The sequence below is a fragment of the Pelodiscus sinensis genome, chromosome 1, assembly GCF_052426305.1.
Source record: "Pelodiscus sinensis isolate ZL-2025 chromosome 1, ASM5242630v1, whole genome shotgun sequence".
NCBI lineage: Eukaryota > Metazoa > Chordata > Testudines > Trionychidae > Pelodiscus > Pelodiscus sinensis.
In genome coordinates, this window is record NC_143052.1 from 113084850 (window position 1) to 113104627 (window position 19778).

Genomic DNA, 19778 nt, shown 5'->3' on the forward strand with positions numbered 1-19778 from the left:
GCACTGGTTTCCAGTCAAACATTTTCTTAACCATATTAGGTTAAATGGAAATCAGCCAACAAGCAATAGGCTTTTTGATGTACTTATTGTTTGTGCACACATTTTATGTATGAGACAGACACTGTTTTATATAATAACATTTAGCAAGTTTAATACAATAGGACAAATGTAACTCTATATTTACTATTACAATTTTATCATTGAAAAGAGAGCCTAGGGAAAAGGATTAAGAGGTTTCTATCATTAAATACATAGTATTATATGTAGCACTTTTTATCCAAAGATCTCAAAGTGTTTACAAATATTAATTGAACATTGCAACAAAGGGTAGCAGACAAATATTGTGCCATTTCCTAGGTGAGAAACAGAGGCATAGGGAGATGAGGTGACTTGAATAAGGTCACCCGGCAAGTTAGTGCCACAGCTGCTCTAAACCAGTCTCCTGTTCTAATCACTAGGCCAATCAGCTTCCACTAACAAGCACTGATGAAGTTCAGATAAAATAACACTCCTGATAAACCTTTCAGCAAGGTTAAGTCCTTCAGCAAGACGTACATACCTCCAAATGTTTCTTCCTGGTTTCAGCCAGGAAAGGAAGAGAAGGATGAAAGTCTCACGAACAATGCTGTTTCTCTATTCTTGTAATATTGTCAGGCCATCTCAAACTAAAAAATATTGGCAATCCAAGAAAACAGGCTAATGCAACAAGAGTGCCTCCAAATGATAGCTATCAGAGAAGAAAGAACTTCCTTAGCACATTTATTCCAACTCCTTGACAATGAATTGTTCGACATCTTCTAGATTTTGATGTCTAAATTTAAAACTCATGCTTCTGTGTTTCTTGGTCAAGTATTCTACCGTAGCACTGGTCACATTTTTTTGGTCAAAACTGGTTTTTGATGGAAAACTGAATGTTCCACTCAATTAATTTTTTCCTGAAAATTGCCTGCTTTCTGCTGAAAGTCGGCTTTTTGAACAGAAAACAAACAAAAAAATCAAAACACACCAAAAGTTTCAAATCTGAAATTCACTATATTTCAAGGGCTGTGATTTGGGCCCTTTATGTCCCCATTCTCCTCTATGGGCTGGTATTCCCTGGCCAGATTACATGGGCCATATTGCATGACCTAGGAATCTCACAATGCACCAGGGTGGTTCAGCAAGAAAGGAAATTGTTGTACATTATGGGAGAGTTAATCCAACCCAGGAGACTAGCTCACAGAAAAGAATGGGGATATGAAGCAGTGGGGCAGCCCAGGCAGTCAATTTTATGTAGGACTGAGCTGAAGCAAAACTTTGGTTTCACAGATTGAAATGAAAACTTTAATTCTGGGAATTTTATTTTTAAAACACTTCATTTCAATAAAAAAAATGTCACCTTGAAAGTTTTTAGTTTTTGGCTGACAGCTCCTGGTATTTTCCATGGAAAATCTTATTTTTTTTGTGTCAAACACATTTTCCAAGCAAATCTCTTTCAGGGCCTCTAATAGATGCCACTGTTATAAATATTTTCCTGATATTTTCCATTCTTAATTCAGCATGTTATTCATAAAACCTCATTTCATTCAAAATAAGTAATTGCCTTCTTTGCTAATCCTTTCAAATACTTGCAGATAGTCGTCACGTGTGCTCAGTAATATTTAGTCAATATATGCATATTTAGCTCTTTTAATCTTTTCTTTGTAAGTCAATCTTTCCTGTTTCCTAATGGCTTTTATTGCTTTTCTAGAGGAATATCACAGGTTCTTATATCACTCAGGAAATGAGTTGTCTGGAATTGAATGCAGTATTCCAGGTGTGATCACACCAGGGTTGTATAGAAGGATTACTACCTCTGTGCTCCGTGAAAATGATGCCTTTTGAATACAGCCCAAAAGCACTTGGGCTTTTGTTACTGCCATGTCCTAGTCCAATTGCCAAAGAACTTAGGATAACGATCCTAATCTTTAAATTTAGCTACAGCAAAGCTCAAAGGTTTAATATTGTTCAAAGATTACAATAGTGCCTGAAACACACATCCTTAATGTGTAAAGAGAGACATCTGTCCAAGCTGGAACTTAAGCCTGGGAACCAGAACTTGTATGTTTCTAACCCTGGTTCAGCTGCTGACTTGCTATCTGATCTTAAGCAACTTACTTAAGTTCTTTGCTTCAGTTTCCCTTTCTGTAGAAGGAGGGTGATACCCCAGTAACCATTTGCCTGTATTACAAACCTAACCCCAACGAAGAAATCCACTATTACAGTTTTATCAACCTGTAGTTGATAAAGTTAATGGGCTTGTGAGATTCAACTAAAGTTTGTATAGTGCTTTGATAAGGATGACAAAGCATGTTACATATTACCTGTGAATTTACATTACACAGCCCCATGTATAATGAGAAATACTTTCTTTAGAGGTTCCATTTCAGCATAGTAGTTCATCAGCTGTTTGCTAAAAGAGAACTAAATAAAATGAAATGAATGAACTGCATCTTAGTTGTAGCTCTAGCAAGTCCTCCAGGAGTACATAGAACAAAAAACAGGATTATGTAGCACTTTAAAGACTAACAAGATGGTTTATTAGGTAAATGTAGTTCCAACTCGACAACTATATACTTTTATTATTTAACTATGTGTGTTATGTTAATATCCAGAGGGCTCAGCTGAGATTGGAGCTGCATTGTGCTAGGAACTGCACAAACATCTAGGGAGTGTCAGTCCCTGGCTGCAAGAGTTTACAATCTAAACAAGACAAAATGTAAGAGGGGAATCTGTTTGCATATAGTCATAAGCAGAGCTGGCATTAGAACCCTTATCTTGTGATTCCTCTTTTAGTGCCCTATCCACTAGAACACTGTCCTTTATATATAGAAGGGGGTTTTCCCAGCAGCTCTGCTGGCAGGTATAGAGTGCATTGTAGCCTTGAACCTGCCTCCTTCCTCCAACTCTGCTACGGTACTAGCCTATGGAATCCTTGTTTTCAAGGCAGCAGAAGCATCTCACATTATATGAATGCCCTTCATGACTGCCTCTCCATGGCAGTTTTCAATGGACTCCTTAAACAAAATGGTGTATTTTTTCCAGAGGTGGGTCCAAGCTTGAAGCTGAATGTGATCTGGTTCCAAATGTACTTTGTGCATGAGTTCTGATTCAGTGTTTCACTTTTCCCCGTCTCTAGTTTTTCATGGGCAACCCTGACTACAGAATACCTCATTGCGTCATGTGAACTAGGGAAGGATCCAGAAATTCTATTACACTTACCCATAATTCAGAGAGAAAACATTTCTTATTGTATTTTTTTACTGTTCCAGAAAAAATATACATTAGCTTGTCCATAATGTTTAATTACTATAAATAAAATCTGAACATGAATAACTAGACATAAGGGAAATCAAATCTCATGCTTGAGGGTATAAGCTGGTTATTGCATGTGTTGTCTCCCAGTGTACAACATTATACAATTAGCTAGGTGCATGATGGGTATTTTTCATCTTCCTCTGAAGTGGGAGGAATTGCTGCTGCTGGACATGGGACATTAGACTTACTACAGAAAATCCTTAGATATTTATGATCCAAGCAGATGACACAGAAATATATGTATAAAAAGAAGAAAATACAGAATCACAGAAATGCAAGACTGGAAGGGATCTTGAGAGGTCGTTGAGTCCAGCCAGCCCCTTGCCCTGAGCAGGACCAAGGAAACCTAAACCAAACCTGGCCAGCCTGTTCTTAAAAATTTTCAGTGACAGAAATCACAAACAAATAAGTGGAGAGTTAAAATGCAGCCAATAATGTGTTTTGAGGGGAGAGTTTTTAATGTACTCCCTTTTAAAACTCAAGAGAAGTTGGTCATTTTAACAGCCCTTTGTGTCTTCGAGACATTCCTCTTAGTATTTTGATTACAATTTTAACCTGTAACTTTATTCAGATAAAATGGCTTGAATTGACATGAAGATCAAAATGTTATGTTTTGCAAAATTCCTGCCACATCTCAATCTCTTGCTGTTTAAAGTTATCCCAGAATGCTTTTTGTATATTATATTGTTGGCTTACTGAGCATGGCCAACATTCATAGTTGTAGTTATAGTGTGCAGGTGTTCTTGGTAGATTTGTTGTACATCTTTGATACTCTTGGCTAGATGGTTTTATGGATCTCCAATTGACTCCTGTGGTGGTTTTCTCTGCAAGAGTTCTTAAAGAGCTGATAAAAATGAGGCCTATTTCTTCTTCTCTCTGGTCTTCTGCAGGATTGCATTCTGGCACCCCTCTTGTTTAAAATATCCATATGGCTTGTAGAGAAGATAGTGAAGTTTTGCTGCAGTGTCACCAAATAGATAATTAGGTTCAAGGAACTGGGTAATTTTATTTCTAGAAGGCAGAGTAGAATGGACTGAAGTAATATACTGCAGGAATCTTTAAAAGATTGGTGGCATTAAAGCTTAGCTACTTGCCATGATACAGCTCCCTTATTAAATATATTATAATGTTAATCCCTTTCAATCCTGCAAGATGCTGAGTATTGTATTGCTTGGAACTGGAGAACTCTCCCAAATCTAACTGAAATCAGTAGAAGTTGAGTGTTCAGTCAGTAGCGCATGAGAGTCTCTCAACACCAACTTCTTGGTTTCTACATAAAATTTTCCAGACAGGGTGGACTCTACAGAAAAGGCCTGATTCATTCTGTAGCTATGTCCCAGTGTCCTGGTGGTTAGTTTTTTTGGACTCTGTATATTCCGTGACTGATGGAGCCATGTTCAGAGAGCTTTCCATAAACCACATAGGTCTTAAAAGAAATTTATGGATTCAAATTCGTAACTAGTTACATAGGACAAATAGCAACATATCTAATTACCACATACAAAGGAAAAATGGGGTTTACCACTAATTGCAGATAAAAATTAATACTTGCAAAAGAGACACGTATGATCTATTTGTAATGTCTTATGCTCCCATAATGAAATATTGAAACTTCCTTGAGTTTTAAATAGTCATCTTAAAAAAAAGTAGTGGTGTGGGGGCATTAGTCTCTTGTGGTTGTCACAAATGATTAATAGTTTGCTCTTCTGACACAAGAAGAGTCTAGTTCAACAAAGCACTTAAGCCTGTACATAACTTTAGGCATGTGCTTAAATGCTTTGCTGAAATTTGGTCCTACCTCACCAAATTTCTTTCCAAGTGAGACTTGACTAAAATAATAATAAATAAATGTGTTATGGTGCTATTTACATTCTTTCAGCGTATGCCTAATTATTGGGCAAATGTAAGCTAATGTCTTGGCAAAAAAGACGTCCTGTCTCAGCTGCAAATTTCTTTTCTAATTGTGTAGAACTAGTGAAATGGTGACAACCCGAAAGCCAAGAAAAGGAAAGCTGAACTGTTGACATGGAAAGAAGTTTTAGTCACTGTTTGATTTCTGTATGTCTTTATTAATACCTATTTCACTTCGGTGAGTAGCATTTTAAATAAAGGAAGTATTTATTAAAGATTCAACAACCTCTTTCCTTCCTTTAAGGGTTTAAAATACAGTTACGAGGTCCCTTCCAGTCCTAGTAGTCTATGATTCTACGAAGACCTAGTTCTCAGCCCCAGTTTGGTCTTCTCTGTGCCATCTGAGTGGTGCACAAGGAATTAATCTGGCTCCAGCAAGCCTGGGCAAAGAGTTGCCAACCTGATTCCTGTGTAAACCTGTTCTAGACCACCTGGCATAGGCTGTGTAATAGGGCTGGGAGTTTTAGTTTGCTTCCATATAACAATTCTCCACTTGTGCACAGTCTGCTAGGGACCACAGACAGCAGTCGTAAGTTAGAGCAGCCTCAAGGCTTATTTGAATCATACCAGTCAAGGTCTGAGCCAGCTTGAGAATCAAGGAGCCACAACAAGCTTCCCAACGTCCTCCTCTCCCTGCCCCCCATCAAGATATGCATCATGTAGGAAAGAACGCGTCTCTTATATTTTCTCTCATATGAAAGATGGAATCTCCAACAGTGCGGGCCACCCACCATGCAAAGGCATCGATTCCGCCGCTGACTCTGAAGAAAGAGTGCACTTACCCTCAGCACTTGCTACTAGAAATGGATTTTCTGTGAAGGTCGACTAGCAAAACACTTAACCAGGCTCAGATTGAGGTTATATGAAGGGAGCAAAACAACTTTGTTGCTGTCATAATATTAAAAAGGAAAGAAATATCTCCATTTTCTTTCCTTTTTTAATATTTTGACAGCAACAAATATATGTGATTGAGAGTTGTATAAACCCTTGCAAGGTAAATAATTGATAAAATGACATGCATGAAGACAAAAACACTGGGATGCTTAGCTCTGCATATCTGAGGGAAAGATAACATTGCCCTTAACAGGAGCTTTTCTTGAATTAGGGGTGCATAATCAATATTAGAGTGAGGGAAATTGGGCATACAAGGGCAAAATCTACAGGAATGACTTGGGCGTTTTATCAGAGTTTGCCTATATATCTAATCTGAAAAGTAAATTCAAACATTTTCTATTTTTATTTTATAGTAACATTTAGAGGTTGACTCAAGTGAAGGCCTCACTATGATAGGTACGGCACAAACACATAGTGAGCGACCGTCTCTGACCTCAAATCTTTGAATCAAGGTCAGGGCCGGCCCGAGCTATTTGGTGCCCCGGCCCCGAGTGGGTGGCGCCGCCCTGGGCGCATACGCGGGCCTGCCTCCAGGGTGCGTGGGCCCGCCCCCGGGTGCACGGTGCATGCACAAGCCTGCCCCTCCCATGCAGGGCCCTGTGGCCATGGGGGGAAGGGCACTGTGGAGGTTAACGTGGCCCCCACCCCGGGTGGCTACTGCAGCCCGCCAAGAGCCGGGTGCGCGGTGCCTGATGACAGCTATAAGGGGCGCCGGGCGCCCCTTACAGCTGCCATCAGGCATCCCCCATCGGTTAGCGCCCCAGGCAGCTGCCTGGCTCACCTACCCCTTAGTCCAGCCCTCATTTAGGTAGACAAGGGAGACAGAAGTTGGGAGGGGAAACAGAGGCACACAAATCACACAGCAGGTTGGTTTCAGCACAGGGAATATGACCCATGAGGCTTGAGTCTCTGGTCAATGCCCTGTTTGCTAAAACACATTGCCCCTTTTCTAGCCAGTTAACCGACTTTATTTGGAATTTTCAGCTTCTGCTTAAGTCGTTTGATTGTTAAATGTGGGAACAGCCATCATGTTGGCAAACCTTCCCACTGAGATGCTTGTGACTGGAACACCTCCTTGTGTGGTACACTTTAAGAAGGATGAGGACCCGAGACTTTCTCCTCTCTGACTGTGGAGTGTTTTGTCCCGGTACCACAGGAGATGAGTTACATCTAGCTGCGCAAGGCTACAGCCGTTTGTTTGAATACATTTGTTGTTTTGGCATATCGGTGGATGAATTATTGGGGAATTCTCTACATGGTTTGAGTTCTATTTAGTTATCTGTCCATGCTGCTTGTTTAAAAATAGTTTAGGAATTTCAATGTGTTAGTGATTCACAGAGCTTTAGATTCGATCACGCTAGAGAAAACGAAGTTTATGAGGGTGACTATTTTTAATAAATCTGCCTACTTAGTTATTGTCAGGAGAGTTATGAGCCTGAAATATGCTGAGCGCCTGTGACTGCCACTGACTCAAATAAGAATTGAGGGTTCTTAGCACCTCAGAGGAGGTGCTCCTTAACTTCCAGGATCAGGCTCCAAAGGATGAAATAAAATGCCTCCAGCTGATTTCTGATCACAGCTATTGTTTGATAGTCACACAGAAAAAGGGGATGGGTGAGGGAATAGGAAGAAAGAATCGGTGGGCTTTATGTGATAAATGCATACTGACTCTCTTGCCTGCAATGAATTGTACAACAATGGAGAGGATTCATGTTGTGATTTATTTGCTTCTAGTTTAAAGTTATGGGAGCCCTATACATGACTAATGAATCTTCTTTTAATCTTCATATCCATGAACTAATTCAGATGTGCAGGAATCTAGTTTTCCCTAACTGCAGCAGAAAGTTTAGGTTTGCTCATCCAAGAAGAGAGCTACAGCGAAGACAGAGACACTGGACAAGATCCAGAACAAATAGCTCAGTTTCAGTGAAAACATGAATCAGATGAACCATGCATATGATAGACTAATAGGCCAATGCTTTTTACCAAATATTAATTGCAGTTACATTATACCAGATTTTTCTCTTGTGAAATTGCTATAATTATTACCATATAATCAACATCATAAGAGGTCAGGCAAGAATACTGTGTCGTTAACAATGATTGCTGTGGTAGTAGCCTTTTTTGTCTGTGTATCTTTTAAATTCATTCTTTAAAGCTGAGCCATATATGTATGCGTATATTGGATCAGATCCGCTAACACAAGTCAGCATAGCTCCACTTAAGTCAATGGAGCTATGCCAGGTAAGGATTTCCCCCATTGTGCTTTACCCTCTGGTCCTCAGAAAGTATTTTACTGTGTTGTTCTGTATATTTCAAATATTTATAATTAGAATTGGTCATGACTTTTTTTACTTCTTTTTTTTAATTGCGAAAATGCTGATTTGACAAAATCAGCACTGTGTTCACAGGAAAATGGATAATTCATAGGTTTCTATGAATTACCCAGTTCCAAAACTTTTTGGAAAAGAAGTTTTAGAATTTGGTTTTTAAATTATACACTTTTGCACTGAAACAACATTTCATTTTCAAATTTAACTTACTAAATGACCAAACTTAAAACAATGTTTTGAAATTATAAACATGTTTTTATTGGATTTGGGGTTTGAGAGAACTTCTGAGATTTTGATTTTTCTGTTCTGTGTCAAAGTGAAAGAAAATTTTTGTTTTTGAAAACTCAAATATTCATGGGCCAAGAGAACCTTTCGCTACCAGCTCTGCCTGGAGTTTATTTGTATGTAATATACATTGTTAGAATACAATAATTAGCCAAATTCTGCTCTCAGGAATACAGGAGTAAATCTAGATTGATCTGGTCTGGATCATCAGAACAACTTCCAACACTAACGGGTATGCTAATAATGTCACAATTCATAGTCAGAGAGACTTGACTCAGGGAAAGAAAGCAGGTAAGAGTTTACAACCTGGTAGATAGGGCATTTGCAGAGCATGCGGCAGATTGAAGTTCAAGTCCATATGCCAATGATTATTTATTTAAAATTGGAACTGCTTCAGCAGGAGAGATTGAGAGACTCCCTCTCCATTCCCCCCATTATCAGAATATCCTATAGCCTAGTGAGTAGAAGCATTCTCCTGCAGTTTAGAAAACCCATGTTCGAATTCCTTTTCTTCAGGCCAATCCTGTGAATGTGAGTCTTGGGAGTTTGTTTATTAAGTGTTGGAATGGGGGACTGCGGGTGGGAGAGGGGAGGGAGAAGATGGTGTAAATTAGGCAGTTTAGACTCCCTGAGGAATCATTTCTCAATCTGATCTTTCACATTTTGCAAAATTAAAGAATAGTGTTCTTTCTTTATCCTACAGATATTATTCTGGAAAATGTACTTAAATACTCAGGCCTGGTGCATGCTTGTGGGCAAACAGATCTTGTAGTGTGCTACCACATTCCAGCTACACCAAAATGTTGTGGTTTCTCTTTGCATTTAGTTTGGAAAGAAGCTAACTTTATCCCTGAGTTCTGCAGAAAAATAATCATCCAGTACTGTGTCATTATTACATAGTCCCAAACTGTACCAGCAGAAACAATATTAAAAAAAGTACGCAAACAAAAATGTGGGGAGGGGAGTGATAGACTGTTATTTTGCAGAAACCACAGAAGAACTTGGGGAGAGGGGCAAGGGGAAAGCATTTAGAGCTGATGGATAAGATTATATAAATTAAACTTCCTTCCACTAACTAAGGGTATGTCTATACTGCAGTCAGATGTGTGATTGTACCTCGGGTATTTCTCCTCTAGCTATCAGGGCTTAAAAATAGCAGCGAAAACAGGGTGGTGTGGACTTCAGTCGTATTAGCTTGCCTGGACCGAGGGGGTAATACTCACATTCCTAGTCCATGCTAGGGTCTGTGTCACTGGTATATTTTAGTCATGTGAGCTAGATTAAATATGAAGAGGGTATACCTACCTGAATTGCAGTCACACCTTACATTGGGGAGGGCAATAATTTTTGCAGGGGGGGCACTTCGTAAAGTTTGATACATAGTTCTCAGTAGGGTTACCAGATGGGGGAGGAGGAACCGGCTAGAAGGGGAGCTGGGCTGGCCAGGAGGGGGTTGGGGGAAGTGGGGCTGGCCGGAGGAGATGGGGGAGGAGGGACTGGCCGGCAGGAAGCAAGGCTGGCCGGGAGGGGGTTAGGGGCAGCAGGGCTGGCTGGGGGGAACTGACCACTGGGAAGCAGGGTTGGCTGGGAGGGAGTTGGGGGGGAGGGAAGAGGGGCTGGCTAGGGGGGAACTGGCTGGCGGGGAGTGGAGCTGGCCAGGGAAGAGGTGGTAGGGGTGGGGAACCGGCCGGCGGGGAGCAGGGATGGCCCGGGTGCACATAGATCCCGGGGTGCTGCCCATCCCGCGCACGGTCCTGGCGGGGCACACGGGCGAGTCTGGCCCTGGGGATTCCATCCTGCCCCGCCCATGGCTCCCTCCTCTCTACTGTGTACGCAGTGTGAGTGTGTCCACCAGCCAGGCAGTATGCAACTATGTACTGATACTCACGCTAATAATAAAAATGTAATCAGAAAATACCAGACATTTATATGTCCAGTATTTTCTCAATTTGTTTCCTGGACAGAAAGCTCAAATACCGGACTGTTTGGTTCAAAACTGGACACCTGGCAACCCTAGTTATGAGCTGGCTCCCGGCCCTTCAGAAGGGGCGGGGCCTCAGGTAGAAGTAGTGGGACTTAGGCTCCAGAGTGAAGAAGAATGTGTGAGTGTGAAAGAGAGACACTGTGTGCGAGAGACAGACATTGTGACACAGATTGAGTACGGGTGGCACAAAGACTGGGCCAGTGTATGTGGTATAGAGACAAGAGAGGGTATGTGGCTGTGTGTGTGTGTGACAGTGATTGTGTGTGTGTGGCACAGAGACAGTGTGGCACAGGCTGGGTATGTGTGACAGTGACACAGAGAGTGTGTGTGCTGGCTGCTGCTGGATAAGTTTCTGAGCGAAGCCATGCACTGTCTCTTTAAGACAGGGAAAGCTGTCTTGCTCTGTTGTTTCCTCCCTCCCCTCTCTGCAGAGGGGGAGGGAGAGAGAGAGAGAGAGAGAGAGAGGATGCACTAAAATCTTAGAAACAGTGTCTTAAGATAGGCACTGCTTGGAGTCACTTACCATCTATGCTTCAGACTGGAGCAACTCGGCTGTGTGTCTCCCTCTCCCCAAACCCTGCTCTGCTGCAGTATGGGGCAAGGTTAGGGAGGGGCAGCTGAGCGCACACGGCTGGCTGTAAGTATGCATGTTCTGCTAATCAGCTGGGTGGGCTGGATCCAGCCCTTGAGCCAGATTTTGCCCACCCCTGCTTTACATTATAGTGTATAACACTGACTCTCTTCTATTTAATTAAACTGGCTTAGATCCAGTCTGTGAAAATATAAGGGATCCAAGTTGATGTAATTACCATTCTGAGGAATTGTGAAGAGTTGTACCTTACAGAGTGATAGAGGCTACTTTAACTTCCACTTTCCAACTCCTCTGAATTCAAGCTACTCCTTCAGACTCCCTTGCCTATTAGCAGAGTAGGTATAAATTGGGTTTAAGAACATCCGAGTCTACATCAAGGGGAATTTGTGTACAGACCTCTAACTTGCATCACATTTCACGTTACCTCTGGATTTCCTCTTAGTTTTCAATCTTAATTCCATGCTTGTGTCTTGATTAGACAAGAATCTTGATTATGCGACAGATTTAATAAAAGATGATTAAACACCATTTTTCTAGCTTCCATACAGATGCCTTACAGAGCCTTTATTAAATCAGTCTCAAACTAGACTATAGGCCAGCTTAGGAGGCTAATAAATAGTGTTTTTTATGGTTAACTAAAGAGAAGTTTTGACTGTGTCTCATTACCCGTTTTGGGTCAAATTCTGCTCTGTTCTAAACACATAAAAACCCATTTGAATAAGATTATTCAAATCCCGTTAAGATTATTATTGTTACTGTATATTATTTCAGAGGAAGTTCTGATCCAAAAAATTAAAATTCTGTGCCAAAAAATTAAAAAATCTGTGTAGAATATTTTAAAGGTCTGCATATTTTGTTGACAAAATAACATAATATAATCATGCCAGTTTCAATTATGTTGGTAATTTATTCCAAAATGCCTGTCACCAAGCATATCTGTAAGAATGCAGAAAACAAAAAAGATTCAGGAAATGTGTTTTGACAAGGAGATACCTTACCAGGCATATCAGTACAGAACTTTGAGTAATAATTCATTTAAACTACAGTAAAGAAACACATTTCCCTCAGAAGCAGTGTAAAGGCATGGACAGTTGGGGGTGATGGAGAAGCTGAGGGTAATGTAAGCAAATGCTTGGAAAGAGCCTGGAAATGAATTTGGAATGTTTTAGGGTATGAGTGAGAGAAGTATGGAACAAGTGTTTTGTGAAGGGGACGGACTGTTGGAGAACCTCCTCCTTTCAGAGCTTGGCTGATCCCAAGTCTCTCTCATTTTAGCAAGCATATCTGCACATGTCCCCATGTGTCCCCGAACTCCTACTCGTCACCCACTCTCTTCCCATACCCATATGGGCCCAACACCTCCACTCCCATTCACTCTCTGGCTCGTTGTTGACTCGCTACTGCTATGCCCCTGCCTCAATCTGTCCCCCCACTAGCTATTCTGAACCCCACTCTGTGCAACCCCCAAGCAGCCCCATGTACTCTGTTCTGTCTGTCTCCTCAGATCCCATGCCTCTTCACCTGGCCCTGCAGCTCTCCTCCTGTCCATAGCTGGCTTCTTTGCCCAGGAGTAGAGCTCCACGAAATTCATGATCCATTTTGGACAATTTCATGGCCCTAGGATTTTAAAAATCATAAATTTCATGATTTCAGCTATTTAATTCTGAAATTTCACAGTGTTGTAATTGTAGGAGTCCTGACCCAAAAAGGAGTTGTGGCAGATCACAAGGTTATCATACACAGGGTTGTAGTACTGCTGCTCTTACTTCTGAGCACCTGCAGGTGATCTGAAAGCAGAAGTGCAGAAGTAAGAATGGCAGGGTACGATATTGCCACTAGTACTTCTGTGCTGCTGCTCGCCAAGAGCTGCTGCTCAGTTCTGAAGGCAACACAGAAATAAGGATGGCAATATGACCCCCTGAAAGAGGGGCGGGGAACCTTTTTTGGGTTGGAGGCCACTGACCCACAGAAAAATCAGTCAGGGGCTGCACACAAGTGAGGAAACAAACAAACCAAAAAACCCCACAACTACTCCTCACCAGCTTGGGCTCTACAATGCTGGGGGGCCCAGCCCCAAGGCCTTAGGTTCCTCACCCTTACCCTAAAATAACCTCTTGATCCTCCTGGAACTCTCTTTTGGGTCAGACCCCAATTTGAGAAACTCTGATTTCCCCCCTGAAATCAGTTTAATACAGAATGAAAGCTATCAAAAGATCAGATTTCGTGGGGAGAGACCAGATTTCACAGTTCATGATGTATTTTTCATGGCTGTGAATTTGGTAGGGCGCTACCCATGAGCCAGCTGCTCTATTCTGGCTCCACATCAATCCCTGTTGGGTTAAAGATGTAATTGCAGTTACCTGTTTCCTCCCTGTCAGAATCAATTGTTTTGCAGGTGGTGGGGAAGAGAATTTGTGGCAGATATTGATTCTGTGCTTGCACACAGATTTAGAATTCCCCCAGGAGGAGGATGTATAAGAGATAGGTCAACATTGGGACCTTTATTTTGTATTACTTTATTTTCCACAGTTTTCATTGTTGGGATACAAACTTTGGTTAAACAAACAGGTGCCTGGACTTTCCTGTGCTGGCAGGGAAAAAAAACCCTCTATAGTGATTATACTTGGATTTTGGTTGAAATGAAGAACTTGGTATCCTACAAATCATTTTTTTTGGGGGGGAGGGGTGGATTGTTGGAGAACCTCCCCCTTTCAGAGCTGTTTATGGTGATTACACAACAAAAATCCCTTCATTCTATTCCCTGACTTACCCACTGTCTCTGTATATTGTCCAGCACCTTCTCCCCATTTCCCCAAAAAGAATTTAGAAAATTGGATCTTGAAAGTAAGGTATTTGCATCCTTCAGTGAAAAATGTCTTTTTCCTGGACACAGATAGAAAATGAGAGAGGGAATTGTGTAAGAGAACCTTCCCCTTCACTTGGGGTCTAGGAAAGCTGAATTTATATGCCTCCTCCTAGGTGGACTTTGTGTCTGACCTTGGGCAAATCATTTATCCTCCCTTTGCCTGAGTTTCCTCTCTGTAAAATGGGGGTAAAAGTACTTCTCTGCATTTCAGGTGTTTTGTGAGGTTAAATACATTAAATAGAGTATGAGGTGTTGAGAATGGTAGTGGAAGCCATATATGCATCTTACATAGAAATTAAAACGTTTATGATTTTTACTTAATGATAATCATTACATACAGGGCTGCCCTTACAGATGACAAGAGATTATGAAGCTTGAACTTATAAAAGAACAGTTATTATTAGAAGGCCTATAGCTTATGGCAGGGCTACTCAACTTTAGAAGCTCCGGGAGCCACAACGATACTCATAGCACATGCCGAGGGCTGCTTTTTTCACACTGATGGGCATGAATACAAAGATTAAGGCAAGACTATACAATACGCAGGCCCCATTTAAGTCAGTTCTGCTGATATTAATAAAATGCAATAGTTACCTGATTTCCACTCATATGACAGCACTTTTAATGATCAGTGACAGTCCAGGAATTTAACTACTAAAACACATATCAACAGAAGACCATTATATTGACTACTTTTTTGTTTTGTCTCCCATCTGCGGGCTGCCTGTTGAGCCAAACTGCACCACAGGCCGCAAACAAACTGGCCCGTGGGCCACATGTTGAGTAGACCTGGCTTTTATGGTATTCTTCCACCCTTCTGTGTATTGAGTAATACTCTACTCATCTACTTTCAATGATTTCAGTATGAGTATGGGTGGCAGAACTGGGTGCGAAATCAGTGGTCTCAGTCCAGTCACTTGTAGGTGAAATCATAGTTTGCTAAAGGCACCACTCTAATATTTGGCACCCTTGTTGAAAAGCTCAGAGAGGTCACCCATTAAATGAGAATCAAGACTGACTTTGTGCTGTCCCTTCAGGTTAGAGCGGAAGCAGGTTGGTTGGGAAGCTTTCCTAGCTGACAATAGTGCTGTACCTCTTTTGCAGATCAAAAGAAATGTAATTCTCTAAGTTGCCAATCAAATGCCAGCACCAACTTCACACAGAAAACTGGCAATTACTTGATTTCCCAATTTAAAAACTTTAAAATGAAAGCTCATGATACCATCTACATGTTTTATTAGTGTTTAAGGTACTACTAGACAATTCATTGTTTTTTAAGTTTTTCTAGTTACAGTCTGACTCGGCTACCCCTCTGAAGCTTTAACATGGAAACCAGTTATTACTCAAAAGCAAATAAATTAAAGGAACGCTGTTATTATTTTTCACAGTCTTGCTGCTAAGTGAGTCGATCTGATCCATGGTCATGTCAAGGCATTGTTTCTGAAGTTCAGAGTAAGCATTCCAGGCATTTCAAGGCAGTTTTAAAGTCTATGGGAAAAAGTCAAAGGGGGAGTATCTGGAAGAATTGTTGGCCTTTCCAAATTCCAGCTAAGCAATCCCATGATGATCGTTATTCAGGAGGTTTTGGCTCTCTCGCACTTAAAAGTTAAAAATAGAAAAATATCTGGGAGATGATGAATGGATTTGAGAAGAACAATGTAATTGCCTGTGTAAATGTAGTTTTGTGGATTAAACTCAGAAATATGCTGCCACAGATATCTAATCTTTCTCAACTGTTTTTCCCTTTCTGTTCTCTCTAATTATCTCTTGCTCCTAAATTATCTAAAATGAGCCCTAGATAAATGGCCTTTGTTTTACCCAGAAAGCACTAAAATTTAATTTAGCTACTTCTGACTGTTCTTGTACAGAACAGTACATTGATGATGATTCCCTCCCTCTCTCTTTGTGTAGTATCCATACGGATTGTAAACTTATCAGGGCAGTGGCCTGTTTATTTTATGCCTGTTAAGAGTCCAGCACCCTTTAGAAACGATTAATCTAAATAATCTATATCTATCAATACACATTAGAGTGCATATGTCTGTCTGTGTGTCTGTCTGGAAGTCCATTTGTTCAAGAACCCCTCCTAAGCGGTCAGAGCTAGGGACCAAATTTGGGATACAGCTTCCGCTTCTCCTGCCTTAAAACAATGTCAGAGTTTGGTTGGGCCAGAACAACCAGAAGCCCCAGGAAAAGACTGTTTGCCATAACATGCAAAGGGAGGAGCTGCTGTTCAGAGGATGTGATATGAGAGTGGCCACTGGGGGCAGTGAGCCCACAAAAGAGAGGTATCCTGCAGAGTATCCACCGGGGGCAGTCGTACCACCAAAGGAGTGACCTGCAGGGCTGGGGCTCCACTATTTTGCCTGTCAACACACTGGGTATGTAGCCCCTTTGCCCCAAGGTCTTTTCCCTCCCCTCCTAGCCCTTGGCTGCAGTGCTGGAGGGAGGGGAAGAGGTCCTGGGGGCCAGGAGGCACTGGGAGAGAAAAAAGGCCTTTGGTGGCTGTGGAGGCTTGAGGGAGAGAAAATGGCCCTGGCAGCTGGGGAAGGTTTGGGGGTGAGAAAACACCTGGCTGCTGGGGGGGAGGGTTGGGGTGAGAACACCCCTGGCAGCCCCGGGGGGCGGGGGTGTGATTTGGAGGAGAGCAAAGGCCTGTGCTGGATGGAACCCCTCACCTTCAGCCCCTCCTCAGCTCCCAACCCTCACTCGTGCACCTTCTGCCCTCAGCCTCCTCCTTCACTCTTCTCCCACGTCCCCAAGGCCTTGCCCTGACTCCTGCACCCCCCCCTCAAGCCCCACCGCCAACCCCCTGCCGTGAGGGGCCTGAGTAATGCCAGGAAAGGCTTCTAGTTTTATTATAATACAGAATATGGCGCATGCAAACCTCAGCTGCAGCAGCAACTAGTCTTGAACAATAAGTGCTAACTAGCTTTTGGGTTCAGCACCCTCATGATTGCGCCCAGAGTTAATTACTGACTTTTTCACCAAGTTTCTGGTACCCTGCTGGACACTCACCTATACTTAGTCCACATTCTGGTTTCTCTTACATCTGCCCTCCATACAGCTCATCTTCTTCATTTTCTTTACTGCCTTCACTCTTGTGCCTCTTTCACCCTATTTCTATACCCTTTCCCTCTCCATTACATGGCTCAGCCAAAGGAGACAAGATCAAGTTAGCCATCATGTTACATAAGCAGGTCTCACTCTTTTTTGCAGAAAGGTTGCCAGTTGGAACCTAAAGTAAATTAAAGATAAATTTTAAAGTCTGGGTGTATTAAACTGACATGTTGTTTACATTGTGTAGCCACATGTACTGTGTACTGGGAGAAATTAGGTATATTGGGGAGGGGATCTATTTATGTTTGTATACGGACTTGTGTATTTTAACTAAGTATCAACAACAGCCCAGTAACAGAAATAAATATCAAAATACCAATAGCAAAGTCAGTTTTCATGGAATAAAGTTGCTGAAGTGGAACGGATGGCCATATGCTACTTTCAGGGGCACATTAGAAAGGCATAGATCAATAAATAACTGGCACTAGGGCATAAGGTTAAAAAACTACTCTAGAGTGTTGTCAACTATTAGAGCTGTCAGCAGTCAACATTAACTAGTTTCCCATGAGAAAAAGAGACATATCAAAGGCTGTAAATAGCTTTTCCTTTTTTATGTACAGCAGACAAATATGGAACATGTGGATAGTTTGAAAATGTTGAATGTCAGACTTGGGTAGGTGCCCAATTGTGTTTCCTCTAGCTGGACAGCATTTCATTATATCCTGTAATATAAAAGACAAAAGTACCACTGTTGTTTATTGTACAGCAAGTGGAGACTCCTGGCAAGTCAAAACACAGGGAAGTCACCAGAATATTCCTCACCGATGTAACTGCTCTGCTGAATGAAAGACTTCTGGCACTTCTTGATGGTAATTTTGTCATAGCTGCTTCCACCCAACCAGGTTTCTCCTAATCCCCCATTTCCATGTTGAACCTCAGTTGCATTTCCTTCTTCCTTATAACTTTAATTAATCCCCGCTATAATACACAGAAAGTATATCTCCTTTGTGACAGGCAGACAATGAAAATGTCTCCAGAGTCTGTTTCCACCTTTATATCAAGCTACACTCCTCCCCAAATCCTAAATGGAAGCTAAAAGTGCTATTTAAATGGTAGTAGAATCTTGTTTGTAAGATTAAATTTGTCAATACCCATTTTGATTTGCATAGCCAGATGATCACTGCATGAGGAGTAAGTCTTGGTGCTTATTGTCTTCATTCCATTTTTTAGTCTAAAATAGTTCTCTATCAACTTTCCCTTCAGTGATTCATAGAATCATAGAACCATAAAGCTGGAAGAGACCTCAGAAGGCCATCAAGTCCAGCCCCCTGCTCAAGGCAGGACCAAGCCCAATTAAATCAACCCAGCCAGGGCTTTGTCAAGCCAAGACTTAAAAACCTCTAGGGATGGAGACTCCGCTACTTCCCTAGGTAACCCATTCCAGTGCTTCACCACTCTCCTAGTGAAATAGTTTTTCCTAATATCCAACCTGGACCTCTCCCACCGCAACTTGAGACCATTGCTCCTTGTTCTGCCATCCATCACTACTGTAAACAGACTTTCTCCAGCCTCTTTGGAACCTCCCTTCAGGAAGTTGAAGGCTGCTATCAAATCCCCCTTCACTCTTCTCTTCTGCAGACTAAATAGATTGATCCAGCAAAGTTGCTCTTCCCTCCTCCCAAACAGCGTCAATGTAAAAACCAAGAAAGCTGCAGCACAGAACATTTCAAACCCTCTGAAGGAAAAAAAATGTTATTTTCTCTTTTTTAATGCTGAATCTAATTTTGTCTTGTTATATAAAAGGGTAGTTTGATGACCACTCAAGGTCACTACCAGCCCTACATTTCTATGTTCATAGAATTAGACTCAGCTTTACTTTAATAACTCAGGTCATTTTCAATCAGATGCTGTTCAGACATTAACCACTGAATTCATTAGATCTGATTGAGATGACAAATACAATTTTAAAATCCAGAGCTTTGTTTCTAACTATGGTTTTGGTCACAGTGATTTGAACTCTCTCTCTCACTCACCGAGGTAACACTTTTTATAAACCAGTGTCCTTGAGTCAAAACAAATCTATTGCTTTGTCTGCTGTGTGTGGGTTTTTTGGTCAAACATGCAAAGTATGAGGAAAATTTCTCTTACAATCCCATCAGTTCTCTCTTTCCTTCATTGTTACATTGCCAACAACAACACAATGCAATACAAGGGACCTGATCTTGTTTTCCTGCTCGACTCAATGGGAAGTATAAATGTGGAGGACTCCAAGAGTATCTGTATTGACTTTTATATGAATTGCATCCCCAAACATTTTATGGAGTTAAACCATATAGTTACCAAGTTAAATAAGAAAGTAAATGAAGAGAGAAACTAACAGTTCTACACAAAGGTGAAAGGTGTTGATTTCAAATCTTCTTTAATATCAAAGATGAAGAGAGCAAGTAAGGTGAAGAGTTAAAATAAGATTGTTCCAATAGGAACTTCATAGGAGAAGGCTCTCACCCCAGATTTCTA

General features: G+C 41.4%; 1 protein-coding gene across 6 annotated transcripts in view; it reads left to right on the top strand.

Annotated features, from left to right (window-relative positions):
• The window catches only part of CALD1 (caldesmon 1), a 246686-nt gene that overhangs the window by 62028 nt on the left and 164880 nt on the right, over nucleotides 1-19778 (top strand). The window lies entirely within an intron of this gene.